The following is a 22,603-nucleotide window of genomic DNA, read 5'->3' on the forward strand; positions in this document are numbered from 1 at the left end:
TCCTGGCTGTTCCTTGGCTCTAATTCTCTGCCCAGGTAGGGATGCCTATACCTATGGGGTCTGAATTTTTGGAACCCGAAGAAAGACAGGCAGTTTGTCTTATGAAGATCCAAGAGCAGAATCCTGGGATGAAACACTAGACTTAAATACTCTTGTTTTCTGATAATTCCAAAGGATTCCTCTTCTGGAGTGTGGGAAGGGCTACTCCTCCTTTCTTTTCTAAACTAAAAGGCAGTTTTCAGTTTGCAGAATTAGTTGCCACTTTTAGAAAGGCAGCCTGTTTTGGTGCTGAGGGTGCAGACTGGGGGTTCAAATCCTAGTTCTGCCACTACTTCCTGCATGAGCACATTACTTGCCATTTTCATGCCTGAGTCTTCTCATCCACAACATGGAGATAATAGCAGAACCTCATGTGTAAAGTGGGGTTAATGGCTGGTCTCAGCTCAGGGTTCTTCTGGGAACTGAATGATTTAAACGAGTGATTAATTGCAAATGGCTTAGAACAGTGCTTGGCATTTGATAAAATTATGTCCCCAGATGAGGTGCAGTATACTTAGAAATAGTATAGTCTTTCTTTTGCCAGATCAGTGAGGCTCTCAGGGATAGCTGTGAAAGGTTTCCTGAGACTTGGAGAGGGAAGGAGGGAGGGACAGAAATAAAACAACAGCTATGCTCTTAGCTTTATGGTTGTCTGTACAGGCTTCTAGAAACTGTACATGGTTCTCGTTTTCCTTTGAACCTTTAGGAAAGCCTTGCTAATATTTTTAGCTTTTTCTCCACCCAGCTTCAAGGTTTGGTCCAAGAAGCATTAAGGAGGGAAAGAATTCTCTTGAGCCACATGGCAGGGCCCTGGGGACTGGAGTTCTCAGCAAGAAGGTGCAAGTGCCTGGGAGGTGGGAGAGGGGACATTTTTAAAGGATGAAGGTGACTGCTCTACTAGGTAACAGATAAGTTCCCATTTTCCTAACCTATTCACATAGTTCCCTACCACTTTTTAAAAAATGTTTACTTATTGGGGCGCCTGGGTGGCGCAGTCGGTTAAGCGTCCGACTTCAGCCAGGTCACGATCTCGCGGTCTGTGAGTTCGAGCCCCGCGTCGGGCTCTGGGCTGATGGCTCAGAGCCTGGAGCCTGTTTCCGATTCTGTGTCTCCCTCTCTCTCTGCCCCTCCCCCGTTCATGCTCTGTCTCTCTCTGTCCCAAAAATAAATAAACGTTGAAAAAAAAATGTAAAAAAAAAAAAAAAAAAAATGTTTACTTATTTTTGAGACAGTGCGAGTGGGGGAGGGTCAGAGAGCAAGAGAGACAGAGAGAGACAGAGACAGAGGATCCAAAGTGGGCTCAGTAGCAGCAAGCCCAATGCAGGGCTCGAACTCACCAACCATGAGATCATGAGATCAACCAACTGAGCCACCCAGGCACCCTCCCTACCACTTTCTATTTTGGATGTTGACACCATGTTCTTTCTCAGCCTTAGCTAATCACCAAGAACTTTGGCTTTTGTTCTCTCAAAACCGACAGTAACTTCAAAAGCCACCCACAGTGCACGCAAATAAAGCTAAAGGCTTAAGATAGTCTGGAACAAATAAAATTCTAAGGTGGAAAGGTGACTTACAGAGTCGATAAATATTTAGTAGTTACAACTCCCAAAAATGTGATTTTGAATAGGAAGGAGCAGAGACTTAAGGTGAGAGAAGGGTGTGTAGATTTGCTTATAGTTGTTCAGTTTGGTTTGAGGATTTTGAAAAGAGGACACACACCAAAGTCATTGTCCTGAGGGTGATGAGTCACCTGTCTATTTCGAATGCAGGTGATTAACTTGGGGTCTGTAGACTGATTCCCAATATATATTTATTGCTTTCATGCAAGAAATTTATAAAGCTCTTAACCATCAAAACGGTGCCTTTAAGCAAATAGCTTGTGCTAAAAGGATTATAAAAAAAATTTTAAAGGCAACTTCTCTTTATATGCTCAAGTGACTGGGATGTGTCTTTAGCCTTTTTTCCCTGTCTCCTCTTGTATTTGGGATTTTGATCCCACTTAAAGCCAAAGGTGTAGAATGCCTCTTCCAGGGTTCTACCCTGGCTCTTCTGCAACAAGTCGTGCAGACGTCGGCTTCTCGGGTCCTCTGTTGTCCGCCAGGATGTGGTGCAGATTCCGGGTGGTCCCCACATAACAGCGCCGTCAATGATAATTCAGACGTCAGATAACACCCTCTGAACGTTAACTTTTTCTCTTCTAGCTGGAGTGTGAAAGTTTCTCGCGTGTAAGCTGTAGTGGCCTCGGTCTCTGCGGGGATACAGTTCACGTTCATCTTCCTCCTTGCAGGAAAAGCTCCCTGCTCTTGCTCCCTGCAATCAGCAGACCAAGACTTCCATGAGGGCTCTTTAGTTGATTAGCTGAGCGACCACCCGAGGCCAGCACGTTTCCTAAGACGATCTCCTTAAAAGGACCAGCCTGTCTTTAAAAGGAAAAAAAAGGGAGGGGGGCAGGGGGTAGCCAGCGAGCCTGAGAAGTCATCAGCAACCTTTCTTCCCACACTTGTGGTATCACAACAATGATTCACCTCAACACAGGGCGGCAGCTTCCCTAATTAGCCTGGAGACGCTCCGGACCCACACGGTTATAAAAAAACAACTTTTACTTTTATTCAAATACACAGTTCCCACCCACTGCGCCCACTCCCTCCAGCCCCGGGGCCCGCGGGCCGCCTGCTTTGCCGGGCGGATCAGAAGCCCCCTAGGCCCCGCGCCGTCGGGCCGCGAAGCCCCCTGGTGACCTGGAAGGTTGAGGCTGGAGTTGGGGCCGAATCCCTCTCGAGGGTATTCAAGTGAGCCGGAACGTGGACGCCTCGTCCTCCAGGCCCGTCGGGGTCGCTGGTGGACCCCGGCCTCGCCAAGGTAGGGGCGGCCTGGCCCGGAGCCCCGACAGCGTCGCCGAGTGGGCCGGCCAAGGCGGGGCGGCGGGAGCAGCCGCGGGGTGCGCAGGGGTTCCCGCCCGCCGCGTGGGGACAGCCTGGGCCCGCCGGCGCCTTCCCCCACGAGCTGTGGGCAGCGACTCCGGCTGTTGGGTGGCGGCGGCGGCGGCGGGAGCGGCGCGCCGCGGGGGAGGTGCGCGCGGCGGCCGCGGGCGAGCGGAGCCGCGCGGCGTCCGCCCCCGCCGAGCCGAGAGGAGCCGAGCGGAGCCGGCGCGCCCGGGGCTGGGAGCGCGCGCCGAGGCAGGCTGAGGGCCGGCCGCGGGAGCGTCGCGCCCGCGCCCCGCTCTCAAGACCCCGACCGGGGCCGTGGCCAGGCCAGCTGACACCTGCTGCGTCGGGCCGCGGGCCGCAGCGTTCCCGCGCGGGTGCCGGAGCCGTTTCGGGCGGGGGCCGCCGGGCGCGCGCGCCCACGGCAGGAGCGTTCCCCGCACGCTGCGGACGGTGTTCCTCCAGCGCTTCGCCGAGCCCGGGCCACGCTCCTGAGCCAGGTACCCGGGCGGTCTGCGGCTGGCTGGCCGCGAAGCGTGCGTGGGCTGGCGACCGGTGGCGCGGGGAGACCTGGGCGGGGGCGGCGCGGACCCAGTAGCGCCCCGACGTCTGCCCAGGTGTGTGGCCGGCCAGGGCAGAGCCCACGCGGCCAGGTGCCCCTCGGGGTTTGGGGGGGGTGGGGTGGAGGGGGGCGCGATCCCGCGCGGCCGCCTCGTGGGGCAGCGCGGGCCTGGGCGGAGATGAGCCAGACACGCTCACGCAAGTGCCCAAAGTTTCCCTTTGCTCACTTTGCTGGACTTAACTTTGAATTGTGAGGTGAAGCATAGCAGTTTCAAGCTTTAAGAGGGAAGTCGATCTTGCTGGGTCTGGATCGTTAGTATACGAAGTATTTGTGCCTGCTGTCTCTAAAGGCCATTGCAGGAGAAATTAGTGGACAAAGTCACTAAATGCCTTTTTTATGTGTTAGTTAATGGTTTATTTGTAGGCAGGTTTTAGGCTTCGGTTACAAGCCACCAGTAAGGGATTCTGGGTTCCATGTAAGAAATATTCAAATTGGGGGGCGTTGTCTTAAAAAAATTATAGTTGACATGCAACGTTGTATGAGTTTCCAGGGTATGATTTGACAGTTCTATAAGTTACGAAGTACTCACCACAGTGTTCAAAATTTTAATCAACAAAATATATCTTGAACAGATGCTTCATATCTGGCAGGGCTTTAATTTGAGGTTAATAACAGCATAGGTAGTTACTCAAATGAGCTAACATTTGGCTTTGAAATGCAGGGAAAAAGGAATGCCACCGTTTGAATCGGACTTGTGTAGGTACAGGCTGACAGCTGGCATCGTGTCACTGCTGAACACTTAATTTTGAGCCAGGAAATCTCTCCAATGGGAGACAAGCAGCTGTGTGATCTTTTTAGAGGATCACCCCATACCTTCTCAAGCTATCTTAAAATATCCTCCCTTATTCAAGCCTGCAAGCTTTCTTCATTTACATAACGCAGGCAGTGGACCATGGAATAGAATCTATTTAGACCCCTGGTATTCAATCTGGAACTCAGTCACCTCATCCCCCACACATCTGGAATTATGGAGCCGGGTGGTCACTCCTGAGAGCCCTTTGAGGTTATAAAATTGTGAGGGGAAACATCTGGAGAGGGCCCCGCAGTGGTGTCTGGGATCCCTGCCTTTGGGAGCTGGTGGAGAAGGGTTGAACTGGCTGGTTTCCTGGCTCTGCCCCAGTCCTGTGCTGAGCCATGTTGGAGCCTGAGGCAAAAGGAAAAATCACTAATCTGGATCCTGTCTTTAGTTAAAATTGTAATATTTAGCACAACATAGATTTTGTGTTTATTTTGACGTTTTAAAACACTGCATTAAGACGTTTGCGTTGTGGAGCTTTTGGTCTCCCTTGAAATTTTGCGTCTGAGGTGAATGCCTCACTTGCCTCACCCTAGTTCTAGACTTGCCTGTGAGTCCAGGTGCTTAACTTCTGCAAGCATCAGTTTCCTCACCTATAAAATAAAAAAAAAGTAGACTCTCCATGGATGTTGTACAGCTAAAGCATAGCATCTGGCTGTTTACACAGGACTAGGCATATGGGGACCATGAAAGGGTGGCTGTCCTATTTGTATTTCCCCGAATCTTCCTGAGTCTTGGTTTGCACTCAGCAAAATGGGAGTGATAATAGCCAGCTCACAGGGATGATGTCAGGGTTAAATGAGAGAATGTGTGTGAAGGCGCTGGCCCTCCTGGAGGGTAAGTTTTCTGTGATGGCTTGGTGGGCCCCGGATTTGCCTTGCAAGGTCACAACCACTTGCTTTCCCCTCTGGACGTTAGCCTTGTGCCTTGTCATGCACAGACACTCATAAATTCTGTTTGTGTTGCATTGAGACCCCACAGAAGCTTTTGAGTCAAAGTAGAGATGTTTCTTGCCCAGGACTTATTTTGGAGTGGTGAAGTTCACCAGCCACAAGTTGTAGTTAGCAAAATGTTTTATAAATGAACTTAATTTTGCTACTCCAAACAAACGACTTTGGTTCCCTTTTGGTATATTTAGTCCTTGTTTATGATTGTGATTTTCCTGAGCCTAAGTCAAGTGATATTATCTCAGTCACTAGCTTAAGGCAACTTGGTCCCTTGAGAGTCAGTCTCTCAGTCTCTCTAGGTTACTCTTGGGGGCCCCTTCTCCCCACAGGTGGTCTCTGGGCACCAGGACAAGGTTGGCATCATGTAAAGGTGTGTGGGAGAGTGGCCTCTTGCTGGCCTTCTATTCCTCTTGCTGATGCATTTCCCATCACCACCACTGAGCCTTCTTTCCCTCCTCCACTGGGTGTGGTCCAGCTGGGTGTCACTGGGGTGAGCTACAGCTGGGACCTGGCTCCTGCAACTGGCTGTGAGGTCGGCACGCTCTAGCTCTCTTCTAGGTCTCTCCTGGGCACCCGAGAAACTGCCTGGATCATGTGGCACTATGTTAGGCTTCCATTTCTGCCCCACTTGAGTGGTCCTCAGTGTTCCCAATAGGAAGCAGGACAAAAACTTCCCATGTTTTGTGTTCCCTTCAACCTTCCATGGATTTTTCTTCCCTCACCACCTCTTCTCTAGGTGGTGCAAAGCGGTGGGGGGGAGGGTGCTCAGTCCCTTCAGCTTCCCCTTTTCTTAGTACTGGAAGAGTGTTTTTTTTTTTAAGATTTTATTTTTAAATAATCTCTACACCCAACATGGGCTCAGACTTACAACCCTGAGGTTGAGTTTCATGCTCCATTGACTGAGCCAGTCAGGCACCCCAAGAGCTTTTTTTTTAACCTGTGGGGCAAGAGTCTTAAGTCATATCTTCTGTTCTCTGTGCATTATGACTTAGAATAAAAAAAGAATTAAACATCATCTCACCTCCCCCCCCCCCAGCTTTGAAAAATCAGATGCATCCTGATGAGGTGGGAAGGAGGCAGGGAAGAACAAACTGGGAAAATAGGGAAAAAGTTCCCTTCCTCTCCCTGCTCTCCATCTTTCTGGCCACACTGACCTGGGTTATGGGCACTGGACTTCTTAATACATGAAAAAGACTGGGAAAGATATAGAACCTGCTGGAAATACCAGTCACAGGCTGGGAGGAAATGGGGAAAGAGCAGCTTTGAAGCTTTGTTGGTGGGTGGGAGAAGAGACTAGTTTTCTGCTACACATTACTGAGTCCAGCCCAGTAAACCAGTTTCAGGTGGATTAATGCTTTCAAACCATTACCCCCTATTTATGCTGCTGTTTCTTCATCATCAGAATGATCCACTGCGTGCTTTGCATTTACTAAAAGCAGAAGAGAAACAGAAAAATCCAAGTCATAATTAGTTGCTTCTTCAGGGTGCTTAGGAATTATTTGAAGAATAAGATTAGCCTTTAGGAAGCCTAAAGCTGTAAACCCAAGCTCTGGGTTTTGTTTTCACACTCAGTGGTTGGAAGGTGAAGTGGTCAGGGAAGGCTTCTTGGAGGGGGTGACTTTAAATAACATTAAGACTTTGCCACATGGATGTGAGATAAAAGAGAGCTTTCCATGAGAAGGAGCTCTTGAGTGCCTAGAGACAGAAAGGCCTTCCCAGGGGTGGCCTTTCAGGATGTGCTCGTGGCTTGACCCTTCTTGGTGTCATGTTTATCCCTTTTGTTGTCTAGGTACCTGTAAACACTGGCACAGTTACTGTCATCTGTAGGTAGGACAACAGGAATGGTCAGCTCTCTAAATTCCTTGTGTTTTCCCAAACTAATGGAAATCAGATGTGTTTTCATCTACCCTGTTTTCTTAGATATTTGCATCTGGAAAATAATTTCAAACTTTTGGGTCAGGTCAGTGGTCCTTGAGATATGTTTGTGATTCTGATGAGTTAGTTACCTTGGAATTCTTTGTATTGCTTAACGTGCTATAACCCATAATTCTAAGCTCAGTGGGTCATGAACCAGAAGATGCCATGTGAGTACTCATGGAATTTAGTGGCTAATAGACAGGGAACAGTGAGACAGGTGCGACCATGCACCCAGGGGCTCCTTGACAGGTGTCAACGCCTGACTCCATGCAGACACTTGTACTTTTCAGATGCAGATTCCTGGTAGGAAGGACTCTCAAATATTTTTCTTATGATTAAGGTATCTGTGAAAAGAAATTACAGAAGATGTTTTTGAAAGGTGAGGAGTAGACAGTTATTTAGTTGCTCAAGCCTCTTCCTATCCCTGGTGTGTGAGGCTAATTTGTAAATGTATGAAATTTGAGAACTTCTGGAATACTTGGCCTCACATCTGAGGTCCATTCGCCAGTCTCTGCATCCTTTCTGACCCCCAAATTCTCATGTTTGTGGGAGGCAATAGAAGCATTAGCTGTGGTGTGCGATTTTCCCAAGAAACTGCTCTCTGAATGTGGCATATGAAAATGTCAGAGGTGTTTTGCTTTCTTAAAGTAAGTGATCCAGCCAAGGGGGGCAGTCAGGGCGCTGGTTTCAGCTGTGGCACTTAAGAGTCCCTGTGACCTCAGGCACCCCAGAGAATGGGGGGGGGTTTACTCATATGCGCGCGCACACACACACACACACACACACACACACACACAAGCATCACTTGAGGTATTGTATCAGCAGAAGAAATGCTTCATAAATTATTTATGACTATTCTTCCATTTCCTTTCTTGGAACGTGAAGTGTACTTATTATAATTCCCAATTAGGACCCCTAATAAAGTACCCTATAGCAATAAAGGGTCCTTCTGCATCTGAGATCTGATGGCATTTAAGGAAAATGAGCAAATGTGCTACAGAGTGCCCCTGAGAAAAGTTAGTGATAGATGTCATGTGGGGAAAGGCCTTGATGCAATTTAAAGCACACAGTGAGAAGTGAGGGGAAAGCGATGGGAAGGGTAGCACAGGTAGGATAGGGTGAAAGTGGGTGGAAGACCTTCAGCATCTGGGTCGTGGGGTACACTGTGGTCATGGGCTCCATCTCTCTCTACAGCATTAGCTGTCCCTGCTAATATGTGGTTACAAGGACTAGTTAAAGTACTAGCGGAAGGGCCATAGATGGGACACACACACACACACACACACACACACACACACACACACACTTGTTCTATTGGTGAGACTCGTAGGGACAATTCTGCCCTGCCACATCTGTGGCTCCTCAGCGAGCCTGATGAACAGCCATGGATTAGAAGATCAGAATGGGTGTCACCAATGGGTAACCAAATTGCCACCAATATTAGGTTCCTCTTATATATTTAATGTTATACATAAGAATATGTCATGAATATTTAGTACTTTTTCAGCATTTAGTGTATCATGAATATTTACTGCCCAGCTGCTTTGGGTATATTTAGTACCTCATGAATATTAGGTATTTCTTGTCCTTCCACACCTTTCTGTCTGTTTGATATACACATGTTCTCTTTACTGAGTTTTATCTATACTAAACATATCTTATAAGTCATCCATCCCCTTTGCTGTCTTTTCTTTAGAATTGAATATTCTCAAATAACATGACAAATGTACATTACACCAGCCTAGTCTCTTAAAATAAATTTCTAGGTTGTATATATTTTTGTGAAGCCATTGTCCTATCAGGATGGGTGTCTGAGGTGTGTGGGGGCCTCTGGGACCGGGTGTAGGTCTGTATAGGCTGATAAAGCTTGCTCATGTGCACTTCAGGTTTGCAGATGGACAGTGAACTGTGTGCTCGGGGCTGGTTTCTGCTCTTGGCTCCTCAGGAAAGAAGTGACCATGGGAGAATGTCCATCCGAGAGGCTATACCTGTTGTTTTGAGCCTTGCGCAAGCTGGTCTCAACTCTTAGCTCTTTTTGGTTGGGTGCAGCTGTGTGGCCAGGCACAACATCTGCACCAGCAGGGACAGGGACAGGAGCATTGGATGTGGGGTCACAGTTCACCTGGGGCCTAGGCTCAGCCCTGGGCCTCTTGAGTTCTCCTCCCTGGTCTGCAGCTGATGTGGGCAATGCAGTGAGCTGCTCTGGAACACCATCCCCTCTCTGCACCTGCTGTTCCAACCTGTGTCTAATACCACACTCCTGGTCCAGAGGTTCCATCATCTTGCTTTAACACATTAATTACTCCCCTTTTCTTCCCCTCTATTCCCTGAAAAGTGGTAGCAGGAACTTTTTCATGGGTCCTTTCTGCAGGGACAATTTGTGACATGGAAGCGACAAGCGCGAACCCTGCTGATGGAAACGGGGAGGAGGATGGGATTTGGGGGCGGGTCAGGCCCACACACTGGACATCGTACCACTTCACCTGGTGCTTTGTTCTCTGTGAACTGGGCTTATTTCCTCAGAAACTGAAGTGGTCACGTATGTTTGGATGGTTGCTGGGTGGCAGCTGCATGCTCCATTGGAAATCAGATCTTTAAATCACCATGTATTAGCGTTTCCAGTATACCGTCTGAGTGAAACAGGCTCTTCACGTACAAACACAAAACATTTTGCAGATCTGAGTCACTGTTTTCTGAGGCTTGGCCTGTGTCATCTTGTTTTCATCATGGCCTCCATGAGCAGAGATGGTTCTTTCAGCTGAGGTGTTCGTGCTAGCAAGGCTTCCCTGGTACCACGTTTAGAGCTGAAATTACAGGTTGTGTTTCATGGGCCCTGGGGCAGCCCAGAGGCATCCCTCGATAGTGGAGGAACCACTGCAGGCAAGACTCTGCCAGGCCAGCAGGCAGGGAAGGCCCAGAAGGTCGTGAACTTGGCGTGGGGCAGGCCTGCCAGCCGCCCAGAATGCCGACCAGACGTGTGATTTGGCTCGTCGCAGTCAGGCTGCTCCTTGGCTGCTCCCTTGTGTGGCACAAGGCCAGGTGTGGCACAACAGACTGGCTCCACCAGGAGGCAAAGCGGGGGGCGGAACATGAGTGGGCGTCTTGCTAGATCTGGGGGCACGTCCTCCCAAATTTTTGTCTGTGCTATACCGAATATTCATGTGTGTGTACGTGTGTGTGTGCACGCAAAAGTACCTGTTTAATATGAAGAGGTAATATCTACATTGTTTCGTGCTGCCCTTTCTTTCTTTCTTTCTTTCTTTCTTTCTTTCTTTCTTGTATATGTCTTTATTTGAGAAAGGCAGAGAGAGTGCGCACGCAAGTCGGGGAGGAGGAGAGAAAGAGGGAGGGAGAGAGTCCCAAGCAGGCTCTGCACTGTCAGTGTGCAAAGCCCGATGCAGGGCTTGAACTCACGAACTGCAAGATCATGACCTGAGCTGAAATCAAGAGTTGGATGCTTAACCAACTCAGCCACCCAGGCGCCCCTGCCTTTTCAAAATTAGTATTGTGTGTTGAGTCTCTTTTCCACATTGTTAGATATTCTTTCTTAGTATTGGTTGTGTGGCTGTGAGGAGCTCCCATAGGATGGGCAGGCCCAGCCTACTTAACCCGAGTCGTCTGTTGGATCAATGTCTACTTAAATTATTTTCAACCCTTAGCCACTTAGTAATGGTAGGACAGTGAACATCTTTGTCCACGCTCTTTTGCACATTTGTCTGGTTGGTTCCTTCCAAGTACTATCTCATAAGTAGATTTCCTGTGTATGTACATGCCTCCTCCTTTAATATGCCCTGCCTGGAATAATTTTTTTTTTCACACCAAGGTGTGTGTGTGTGTGTGTGTGTGTGTGTGTGCGTGTGCGCGCGCACGCACGCGCGTGTGTGCGTGTGTGTGTATGTATGAGAGAGAGAAATTTCCCTCCTCTTGGCCGACAGTGTCTTCAACATCTGTGTTATTCAGGATTTGCTCAAGTTAGTTTAGGCAGAAGAGGATTTAATGCAGGAAATTCAGGGCCAGCAGAATCGTTAGAAGCTTGGCCCTTGGCCAGACCTACAGGAGTGACCCCCAGAACAACACTGCAGGGCTGGCTGGACAGGAGCTGCTGCCTCCAACCCCAGACCCATTCCGTGGAGGGTCCCTCCTGCTCAATGTACATCCATGAAGCTGGGGACAAGGCTGTGGGACTTCCACACCCTTCTCCCCCCATGGAAAAACCTGATGCTTCTGCGGAGGTGGTAGTGTCTGTTAGCAGAGATACACAGGAGACTCTTCCACGTGGGGAGCCTGGCAGGGAGGGAGGCTAGGAAGTCAATTTATGAACTATATTTCTCCTTGGTTTTCTAGCCTCTAGCAGGCAGTGAACAAGCCAGGGAGTGTGAACAGAATCTCAGCCTTTATTTGTTTTTCTAATGTTGTCCTTTTAGTGTTGTATCTGAAGCAGGCAGAGGTGAGGTTCACAGAATGTAGCCACAGGTATGGTGATGGGCCTGGGTCCCTGTCTCACAGAATCAGTTGTTCTGCTCTCAGAGAAGGCCCAGAATCTTTCACGGATAAGGTTTTCATTTCAGTTGCCTTGGACATGAGCCCCAGTCCCCTTCCTACTCACTCTTAGAAACCAGATTAGAAGCTTCTCCAGCCTGAGCTTTGTTCAGATAGGTGACAAAACAACATGAAGCCATGTACCAATAGTTCCTGCAGACTTGCCTTGTCTATGAACCATGTATTTGAAAATCAGATCCCCGGAGACCTGCCTCAGTGGGAAGGGTGTGGGTTGTCTAGTTGTTTTCTCTTGACATTGGAGACCCTTTGCTCTCTCTCCCCCTTTCTTGGTGGTGTCGTGTTAATGTTGAACAGCCCTGTTATTAGGCATGGGGAGGAAGCAGGAGTTAGCGTACTGTCAAGTTAAGATTCAGATTTTTTTTTCATGAGCCATAATTGATCAGCAGTCAATTTATGAACTATATTTCTCCTTGCCTCTCCAAACAGACTTTTGTGCATAATTACTGTGAATTCAGGTGTTTTTATAGTGCCAAGTTCCCCCTCTGAGTGGATTACTGCATTTTCAGTTGTTTAGGAAAAGCATTGCTGAGGAAGGGTTCCAGTAAAGACTGTGTCTTTAGCAACCCTCAGCCCATGGGTGGCCCAGGGTGTTTTGGTGACTGTGGGGGTCAGCTGCCAACCTGATGTGCACACCTTACTGGCCCTAAACAGGCCCTCCACCCGTTACAGTAAATGTTACCCTTCAGAGATTGACTATTTAAAGCAACCTGATGGTCCCTAACTCGAAGCTCTGAGGGAGATGCTGGGGGTGAGGAAAGAAGGAGCCCAGCTTCCTCCCAACTCCAGATGGGATGTGACGGCTTTTGGGACAAGTTCTTGGAGGGTCCAAAAGATCATTATTTTAGAGACCCATCAGAGAAACCCATATCTTTTACAAAGGAGAACGTATTGGTGATTTGATATATCCCAAGTGATTCACTTTGGGTTTCAACAGCACCTTCCTTCTGTAAATTAAAAATAGAACTTGACAGAGCCGGTCACTATATGGTAAAACCTTGGTTTGCGAACACAATTCATTCTGGAAAACATGCTTATAATCCAAAGCTCTTTATATCAAAGCGAATTTCCCCATAAGAAATAATGGAAACTCAGATGATTCGTTCCACAACCCAAAAATATTCATGTAAAAATGATTACAATACTGTAATATAATATAAAGAAGATACAAAATATAGAGAAATAAATTAAGCTGCTGTTACCTTTGAAAACCTTCGTGGCTGATGTGAGGGAGATGAGAGAGGAGGGTTATTGTGTAGGACGACTTTTACTATCACTAACGGAATCACTGCTGTCTGTTGGCTCAATGGAATCTTTTTCTGTATGGAGGCAATTGGATAGTCTCACATTGATATTGGCTACAGTACAATATTAATAAGCACTTGTCATATACTGTATTTAATGTAACTGGCAATAGGCAGTAGAGGAAAGGGTCTATATCTGCAGGAAGCCTGACCTAGAATGAAACAAAGCATCCCAAGCTTACTCGTGTATGGAAAAGCAAAGGACAGTTCATTGGTGCTTGAAGTGACAAAAAAATACACTAGTGCCAGTTGTGGGCACTCTCCAACATTCTAAAAAGTCACTGATTTCTGCCAAACACTGGGGCCTGAGACAGAGCATCCTAGCATGGGAGATCACCTGTAATCCCACAGAGAGAGAGAGAGAGAGAGAGAGAGAGAGAGAGAGAGAGAGAGAAACCATTGGCTCAGTTGTGATCATGTGATGTTTGGCATCACATACTGCTCATATCACAAGACATTGCTCATTTATCAATTTAAAATTTATAGAAATATTTGCTCATCTTGCAGAACTCTCAGAACAAGCTACTTGTAATCCAGTACTATACTTACTACCTGTTGAACACTGGGCACCATTTTGGGTATTTCCCCTTCATCATCTCACTGAAGCCTGTGATCACGCTGTGCATTTTATAAATAAGGAAACTGAGGCCCCGAGAGGTGAAGTAACTTGGCCAGGATTCCTCAGCTAGTGAGTGAAAGAGCTGTGAACCCAGCTCCACTCACCGCTCCCCCTGTTTCTCTCAGAAGATGATTTCCCCTTGAAAATAGCCTCTGTTTCCGAGGATGTGGAGAAACAGGAGCCCTCTTGCACTGTTGGTGGGAATGCAAACTTGTGCAGCCACTCTGGAAAACAGTGTGGAGGTTCCTCAAAAAATTAAAAATAGAACTACCTTATGACCCAGCAATTGCACTACTAGGAATTTACCCCAGGGACACAGGAGTGCTGATGCATAGGGGCACATGTACCCCAATATTTATAGCAACACTGTCAACAGTAGCCAAATTATGGAAAGAGCCTAAATGTCCATCACTTAATGAATGGATAAAGATGTGGTTTATATATACAATGGAATACTACTTGGCAATGAAAAAGAATGAAATCATGCCGTTTGCAGCAACGTGGATGGAACTGGAAGGTAATATGCTGAGTGAAATAGAGAAGTACAGATATCATATTTGTCACTCATATGTAGATCTTGAGAAACTTAATGGAAGGCCATGGGGAAAGGGAAGGGGAAAAAATAGATACAAACAGAGAGAGAGGGAGGCAAACCACAAGTGACTATTAAATACAGAGAACAAACTGAGGGTGGATGGGGTAGAGGGGAAAATGGGTGATGGGCATTGAGGAGGGCACTTGTTGGGATGAGCACTGGGTGTTGTATGTGAGCCAATTTGACAATAAATTATAGTAAAAAAAACCTGTTTCTCTAGTGTGCAACCGAGGTACTTACCCACACAAGTGCTGTGTAGTTGTTGGCTTTATTGCTGTTACTATTTAGCGAACATGCCCAGATGCTGTCATGATTGCTTTACCCTCACTGTTTTTATCCCGATTTTACAGAGGAGCAAACTGAGGCACAGGGAGGTTATGGGACTTACCTAAATCACCAGTACACAGTGGAGCGGGGATTTGAACCCAGCGTCCTTTCCTTGTTGCCCTGCTTTTAACCTGTCTTGAACTGTTAACTTGCAATGACTGGGAAGTGTCCTTATAACTCCCCCAGGGTTTTACTTAATGGGAGGGAACACTCTTGGAAAATCATTCCTGTTGGTGTTCACAGAGCCTGGAGGGGCTCTTTACTCCCCAGTCAGATTCCTTCTGAGCCCACCTCCCTGACATTCCAGCCACAACTGGAGTCTAGGTGGAGACCTTTCTCCTGCCTCTCTCTCTCTCTCAGCTGCCTGCAGCAGATTTTGCAGGAAAGGAGAGGAGGGGAACGTCACGGATGGAGGTGGCAAGGGCACAGGCACAGGCTGAAGGCTGGGCTGACCACACCCTGGCAGACCCCTGGCTGTTTGGGTGACCTTGAGGACAGCCTTGGGCTTACTTTCCAACTGCACGCACTGGGAGATTGAGATACGTGCCTCCCAGGGTTGTTGGGAGAAGAAAAGGCAATAGTTTATGTGGAAATGGCAGACATGCTGTAACCAGTGTATAAGAGTGAGTTAGAAATGACATTTTATTTTAATTGTTATTATAATTTAGCCCTTTTAATTAATACATTTCTAGGTAGAGTAAGGTCTCATGACTGGGGGCTCTGGGCACAAAGCCTAACTCTCCTGTTCTCCAGCCTCATGGTCTCTCAGTGCCTGGGTTCCCCATGGGGGTGGGACTAACACCGGCCTCGGAGGATTCATGTGGGGACTGGCTGGAGTGCTAATGTCCCAGGGCAAGCACGTACTTAGCTCCAGCTCTTAAGTACTTGCTCACCTGAAGGCCTGCAAGTTAAATGGCTGCCATTTGTGAGAATAAAAACTGAAGTGGTACAGTGGGGGAGAACGGATTGGAGCCACCAATGGCTGAACAGGTTATGTCTTCCAGGCACTATTAGGCACTTATATGACCTCACTAATTCTGCGAATAACCTTTAAAAGTAGAAATGATTGTCACTCTTTTGAGGTGAGGAAACTAAAGCTCAGGGAGGTGAAGGTGATGTGTGGCTCCCCATCACAGGAGACCCAGGGGGCTGCATCCCGAGTCTTTCTGGCTCTATGGGCTATTCTAAGTGAACTGTTCACCATGTACCAGCATGATTAACTGCAGGAACAAATACTTCCCCCCAAATCATCTGTTCTCATTTCTCCCCCATTCCCAGATAAACACTGCTGTTGTGGCATCGTGTTATGCTCTCCCAGTTCTTTGCTGTTCTGATGGACATAGACAGAGTCTTTTGTGCAAAGTGGCAGTTTAAACCCCTCACGGCCAACCAAACTGGAATTCCCATCTGAACTCACGTCAAGGAGCAGTATCCAGGATGGCTGCCGTGGTGTTTGGTTTCTTAAAGGCTGTTGGTTCTCCCCTAAAGCTAGAGTGCCTGGTCTTTCTGAGAATGAGGGTCCCTTTGTAACATTGAACAATTTGGGAAACCTTTCACATGACAGTAACTGTATTTTCATGAGCCATCAAGAAGTGTCACTGCTCAGTATAGCTTTAGTATTAGAAATATACAGGTCATCAGGGCGCCTGGGTGGCTCCATTGGTTTAGCATCTGAATCTCGATTATGGCTCAGGCCATGATCCCAGGGTTGTGGGATCCAGCTGACACTCAGCATGGAGCCTGATTAAGATTCATTCTCTCTCTCTCTCTCTCTCTCTCTCTCTCTCTCTCTCTCTCTTTCTTTCTCTCTTTCTGCCTCACTCATGTGCTCTCTCTCTCTCTCTTAAAAAAAAGGGAGAAAAAAGAAAAGGAAAAAAAAGAAATACACAGGTTGTCTTAGCCACGTAGGGACCATGAGGCACCTGAGACCCCTCTCTTCTACATGGACTCTAACAGAAGGCTCTGGGACTCTTGCAGCCATGTCTTTCTCTCAGTAACCCAGACTCAAAGGGTGCCTTGGCCTCCTGTCTACCTGTGAGAGATAGCCAGGTATTGAGCTAATTTGAATACGAAATCTATAGCCAGAAGAAAACCAGGCAAAAGTCCCTGAGACAAACTTATCAATTTAACCTGTCCCACTGGTTAAAGTCCTTGTCTGTTTATTCAGTGTTCCTTCAGGACACACTTATCAAGGCCCCTGTGAAGCTCACAGTCTATACAGTAGCTCTAGATATAAAGGCATAAGTGCAGTGAATGTGACAGGTGAGGGCAGTGGATTCCACTGAGGCAGGCTCTGCAGGGTCTGGGTTGTAGAGACACTGGCCAGGCTTGAGCTGGGTCTTCCACAGGGAGTTTACAGGGAACCCTGCTGGGCTCATGGTAGGATGGAGCTGACTGGCCCAGTAGGTGTGGGAGGCTGAGAGTCCATAATAGTTTTAGGGCCCACAACAGTATTTTAATTTCCTTTAAAATCCAAAGGAAAACATGAACTTTAGGCTCAACAAAATGTGTTAATATATAATAACATCATCTTTATGCTGATGCAACTGTAACATGTACTTTTTAAATTTTTATTTAATAGAGGAAGGGGCCTATGTAGGCAAAGGTGCCTAGAGCCCAAAACAGTCATAATGTGGCGGGATGGCAGAGTGACCTCCTGACCCAGGGAACTGCCTGAGCTGAGTCACACAGGCAGGGATGACCCAGGTTAGGAAGGGACCGCTCAGAGGCTTGGCTTAGCAATGCAGTTGGGTTGGGGGAAAAGCAGGGACCCTGAAAAGACCGTCTCAACCTTGGCCACAGCCTGTTCATTGAAGGCAAACAGCCCTTGGTTTTGCAGGCTCAGGACCAAGTGTTTGGGTGCCTCAGCCTTAGGCATCACTGAGAGGTAGATGCGAGGGAATTTTAGGACCTTCAGAATATTAGCTAAACCCAGAAAAGGTTGTATTTCTCAAATGTGAGGTATTTGCGGCGGGGGGCGGGGTTCTAGTCCCACCCTGGTCACTTGGAGTTGAGGCTTACACCTTTGAAAATGTTTCCTCATATGAAAGCTGGGGCAATAATTCATACAGTTTTGCTGAGGGAATTAGATAGCACATGTCGAGTGCCTTCCTAGCCCAGTACCTGGCCTGTAGGCACTGTCAAATGCTGGTTTCTTTCTCCTTTCCTTGTATACTTGGCCTCATTCAGGGCAGGCCAAGGAGATGGAGGTGCGCTTACCTGGGCCGTGCCTTGGCCTGGTACCAGCACCACTTGTGGCTGCCCTAGCCTTACCTACCAGGCTGACTCAGAAGGTCTGGGTGGGACCATAGTTTGTGTTTAACAAGCTTTACAGGTGAATCTGCTGTGTGGCCAGGGTTGAGGGCTTTGGCCTTCACCTGAGCACATCTGTGCCACAGTTTGGTAGATTTGATTTCCAAGACCAAGGCTCCCACCTTTTTGAGGGAGGGAGGAGCCTGAGGCCTCGTGTGGGGAGAGTCCAAGAGCGCAAGGCTGGGCTGGCCTGGGTCCCATCCACCCTGAAGAGGCACAGGCACTCCTTTGTCCTCGGCCCCACAGGCCTCCCCTTCTTCCTGGAGTACTTCTTTCTTTTGGCTTGAGGAATGAGCAGAGCTGAGTGGCTTTTCTCCACACTGACGTTTCCAGTTTCCCTCATCTACTTTGTCAACACACATTTGTTGCAGCCATGTGCATGGCACAGTGATTTGAGGCAGGACAGCTTAGATGTGGGCCAGGCCTTCATGGCACCACCTGATAGAACACAGATGTGTGCCTCTTATCATAAAGTAGACTAAAGTAAGGGCTACTCCACAAGGTGCACACCCTGTGGGGATTAATGAATTGAGATTATGGAGGCAGCGTTGATGGATCTGGAGGAGTGAATGCCACTTCTACAGTCAGGGTAGCATGTCCACTTGGAGGGAGAGTGTGGCATGTGTAGGAAAGGCCGTGTCTGATGGTACAGGACACGGATGGTATGGAGGGCTGAAGAGGGCAGCAGAGTTTAAAGAAGTGGGCTGTGGCTGGACTAGGAAGGCTGGGCTTCCCACAGGAAAGTGCTGGCACTCTTGAGTGGTCATGTCCCTGGGGGCTTGTGGAGGCGACCACTCAGTAAGGGCTTTGGAACCAGCTGTGCTTGGCTCAGGGGAAGTTGTAGAGACAGTGCTTACCCACAGAAGTGTGTGCCGTGAAGCCTCTCTGCCTGTAAAAAAAAAAAAAAGTCAGGCAATGTGATGGAGAAGCTGTTCCCTTCACTATAGAATCAAAGATGGAACACCTAGGAAAGGCACTCATAGGAAATGTGTAGAACCTGTATGCAGAACACGATAAGGTTGCCCTGGAGACACAAAAGAGCAATTGTATAAATAAAAATGTTCAGCATGCTTCTGGAAGGGACGGGTCAATATTTTACATATTTAAGTTGTTCCCAAATTATGGATTTAATGCAACTCCCAGCCAGAACCTGGATGGATAACCTACCAGATATTGAAACATTATAAACTTAAATGAAACATTTTGATATTGGGATGATAATATCATGGTAAACATATCCATGAAACAGACTAGAAAGTCTGGAAAATAGAAGTTAATAGATTTAGTTAATATTTAACCCCTTGGGAAACCATCAGGTCCTTTATTCATATCAAACCTCAAAATATACTCCCTGAAATATATAAATTTTAAAATGAAATGATGAGGGGCGCCTGGGTTGCTCAGTCAGTTAAGCATCCGACTTCGGCTCAGGTCATGATCTCACAGTCCGTGAGTTCGAGCCCCGTGTTGGGCTCTGTGCTGACAGCTCAGAACCTGGAGCCTGCTTCAGATTCTGTGTCTCCCTCTCTCTCTGACCCTCCCCCGTTCATGCTCTGTCTCTCTCTGTCTCAAAAATAAACATTAAAAAAAAATTTTAAATGAAATGATGAAATTCACTTTAGCTGAGTATTTGAGAAATTATCAGATGAGAAACATCTTTTTACATGTGATACCAGAGACAGGAGGCACAAGGCTAGAATTGTTTTTGTTTGTTCATTGGGGAGAATAAAAACTGTAGTACACCAATAGGAGAAACCCAAAAGCAAAATCAAAAGTCAATTGATAAACTAAGAAAAAATTCCTGCAGTGTGTGTGACACATACCCTCTTACATGAACAAATCATCATTGATATGGAGAAGTGTTATTATGAATAAAGTTGCCAGTAGGAAAGTGGATAAAGGATATGAATTTGTTTTAAATGGCAGCAAATGTGAGAAAGAAGGTCAATCTTACAGTAATTAAATAGGTACATATTAAAATTAGATACTAATTTTTTGCTATCAAATGAGCAAGTTTTGGGTGTTTTTTTTTGTTTGTTTGTTTTTGTGAACGATGGTGCTCAGCACAAGTGGAGATGTGTGGCAAGGGCTTTGTTGTGCCTTTGGGAGGGGAAAGTATAAGCGCTCTGCCAAGCAGCTTTGGCAGAATGTCCCAAAACCTGTAAAGGAATACATCCTTTATCCTGGTGATTCTACTTTTAGAAATTTTCCCCAAGAAAACAATGAAATATGTAGTCAAAAAGTTTCTATGCAAGGATGTTCCTCACAATGTTATTTATAAAGGTGAAAATTTGGAAGCAATTTAAACATCCAATAATGGGGAATGAGTCATTCGCATGCCAGAGAGCAGTGGAGCCCTTGAGAGTGTTTCTGAGGATGTTTAGTCAAAGGAACTTCATGGTCTCAGGCTAAATGAAGAAGGCAGGAAAGATGGCAGCCAGAGCTGAGAGATGATGGGTGTGCAGGACCCCGGAGGGAGAGAGCCAGAACGAGGAAGGGAGAAGTTTGGGTGAATAGGCCAGCCTTCACATATGTTTATATTCCCTTCAGCGACTTTTGATTGAACAGGTACTGGGTGCATGGCATTGTCATTTTGGTTCTATTTAGAGCACAAGAAAGTTCAGGTGGACTGATGAAAGGAAGGGGTGGTGATACTCTCAGAGGCTCAGGCAGGCTCTCACTTAGGGTCACAGACCCGTGTCCACCCAGCCCCTCCAGACAGGCTCTGCTGTTCTACCCCTCTCCTGGCTGCTCCCCCCTTCCCCAGGAGCTACTTTTTCCTACTTCCTCTTCTCAGTGTGCCTCAGGGATGGGAGTTTAAAACCAAAAAAAAAAAAAATCTGAAAAACCCAAACAAACAAAAACTCAGGAGGTACAATTTTAAATTAAAAAAAAAATATTTCTGAAAAAGATACTGCCTTCTACATAAAAAAAAAATTTACATGTTATTTATGTATGTGTATAGGGAAAGTACTAGAAGCAAACATTATTAAAATGTTTCTGGTCAGCTCTGACAGAATTATGGGAGATTTAATAGTTTTTTTGTATTTTTTCTTATAATCAGCATGGATGACTTTCTTTTAAAAAAAAAAGCAGCTGTATGGAGATATAATTGACACACAATGTGCACACGTTTAAGTGCACAATCTGATAAGTTTTGACATATGTACACACCCATAAAACCAACACCACAGTCAAGACAATGAACATATCCATCACCCCCAGAAGTGCCTCATGCCCTTTGTAATCTCCTCTCTCTACTCCTGCAAGACAACCACCCATCCACTCTCTGCCACTGTTATTCAATTAACATTCCCTGGAATTTTATGTAAATTGACTCTTGTAGTAGTCTCCTTGTCTGGCTTCTTTGAGTCTCTAATTGTTTTGTAGTTCATCCATATTATTGTGGGTATCAGTGATTTAGTCTTTTTTATTGCTAAGTAATATTCCATTGTGTGGATACAACAGGTTTTTTTTTGTTTTTTTGTTTTAGTTTTTGTTTTTTTTACAGCCCAGCGAATTACTTTTGTAATGAAGAAAAGCCCCATTTTTCTAAGCGTACCCTGAGATTGGATAGTGTTGTGGGAGTTTGGGTTCCTGCTATCCATCCCTCTCTGGAAGCTTGGGGCAGTTTTCCAGTCCTGACACAGTGACTTTAAGGGCAGCAATCTGGTAAGCCCCGAGGGGCCATATGCTATCATTTGCCAAACAAAGGCTTGGCCAAGCCTTTGAACACTTGTGCTGTATATGGTCAGAGTTTGATTTGGGTTCTAAGGAGACTAAGTTCTGGTTAGCAAACATTTTAAAGACCTGCCTTTGTGCTTCACCTCAGTTGTAGAGTTGGAGAAAGCTTTGTTGAAGGAGCTTGACCTCTTGTCACAAATTGGCGTTGAGTTTGTAACTTTCACATGTCACATGGACCCTGGCTGTGCTGCTACCCATCAATGACCACTCTCCCCCTGTCCCTGCAGCCCTTCTTTTTTTTTTCAATATATGAAATTTATTGTCAAATTGGTTTCCATACAACAGCCAGTGCTCATCCCAAAAGGTCCTGCAGCCCCTTCTGTGCCCCACCTGCTCAGTGCAGCCCCCACCCTGTCTCCCTGCCGCTCCTGTCCTTCCCTCGGACAAAGCTGACAGCCCTCTTCCCTCTGCTCTCGGGTGATTTTTGCAAGGTCTCCCTGTCTCCTAGTTTAACACAAACCTACACAGCTCCTGTAGGACTCCAGACTCCCCGAGGTCTTGGGACAGTCATTTGTTAGTCATCACTAGTCCCTGTGGGCACAGTGACAAACACTGGCATGCTCTCGCCCCATTCGTTGCTGTGCTCATCACTGGGGGTCCTGGAAGGGCCTCTAGAGTGCTTGGAAGCCAGTCTACTGTGATACTCTGCTCTGGCCTCCTCTAGACCCTTCTAGGCCCAAAGGAGGGACTTAGCTACCTCTGTTTCCATGCAAAAAGGAGACACAGCAAGGGGCAGCCCTTCTTCTACACTCTGTAAAGCTCCTTGTCCCTGGGCCTGAGTTTCCTAATGTCTGTCGTGTGATATCCTTTTCTTTTCTTATCATTCTCAGTAAGGGTTAGACCCAATCCCTGGGCTAGGCCAGGATGTGGACCCTCCCATCCTGCTGACCTCCTTCCCCC

At 47.0% G+C, this 22,603-nt stretch overlaps 1 protein-coding gene across 1 annotated transcript in view; it reads left to right on the forward strand.

The window, feature by feature from the left end:
- The first annotated feature begins 2,835 nt into the window (after positions 1–2,835).
- Positions 2,836–22,603, forward strand: part of CRACDL (CRACD like) — a 137,943-nt gene continuing 118,175 nt past the window's right edge. The window contains exon 1 of the mRNA XM_047068873.1: positions 2,836–2,898. The gene's annotated coding sequence lies outside the window, so the exon portion shown is untranslated. The remainder of the gene's footprint in view (positions 2,899–22,603) is intronic.

The sequence above is a fragment of the Lynx rufus genome, unplaced genomic scaffold (genome assembly GCF_022079265.1).
Source record: "Lynx rufus isolate CCGP_SWC_20201006 ecotype Redwood Valley unplaced genomic scaffold, mLynRuf1.p SCAF_8, whole genome shotgun sequence".
NCBI lineage: Eukaryota > Metazoa > Chordata > Mammalia > Carnivora > Felidae > Lynx > Lynx rufus.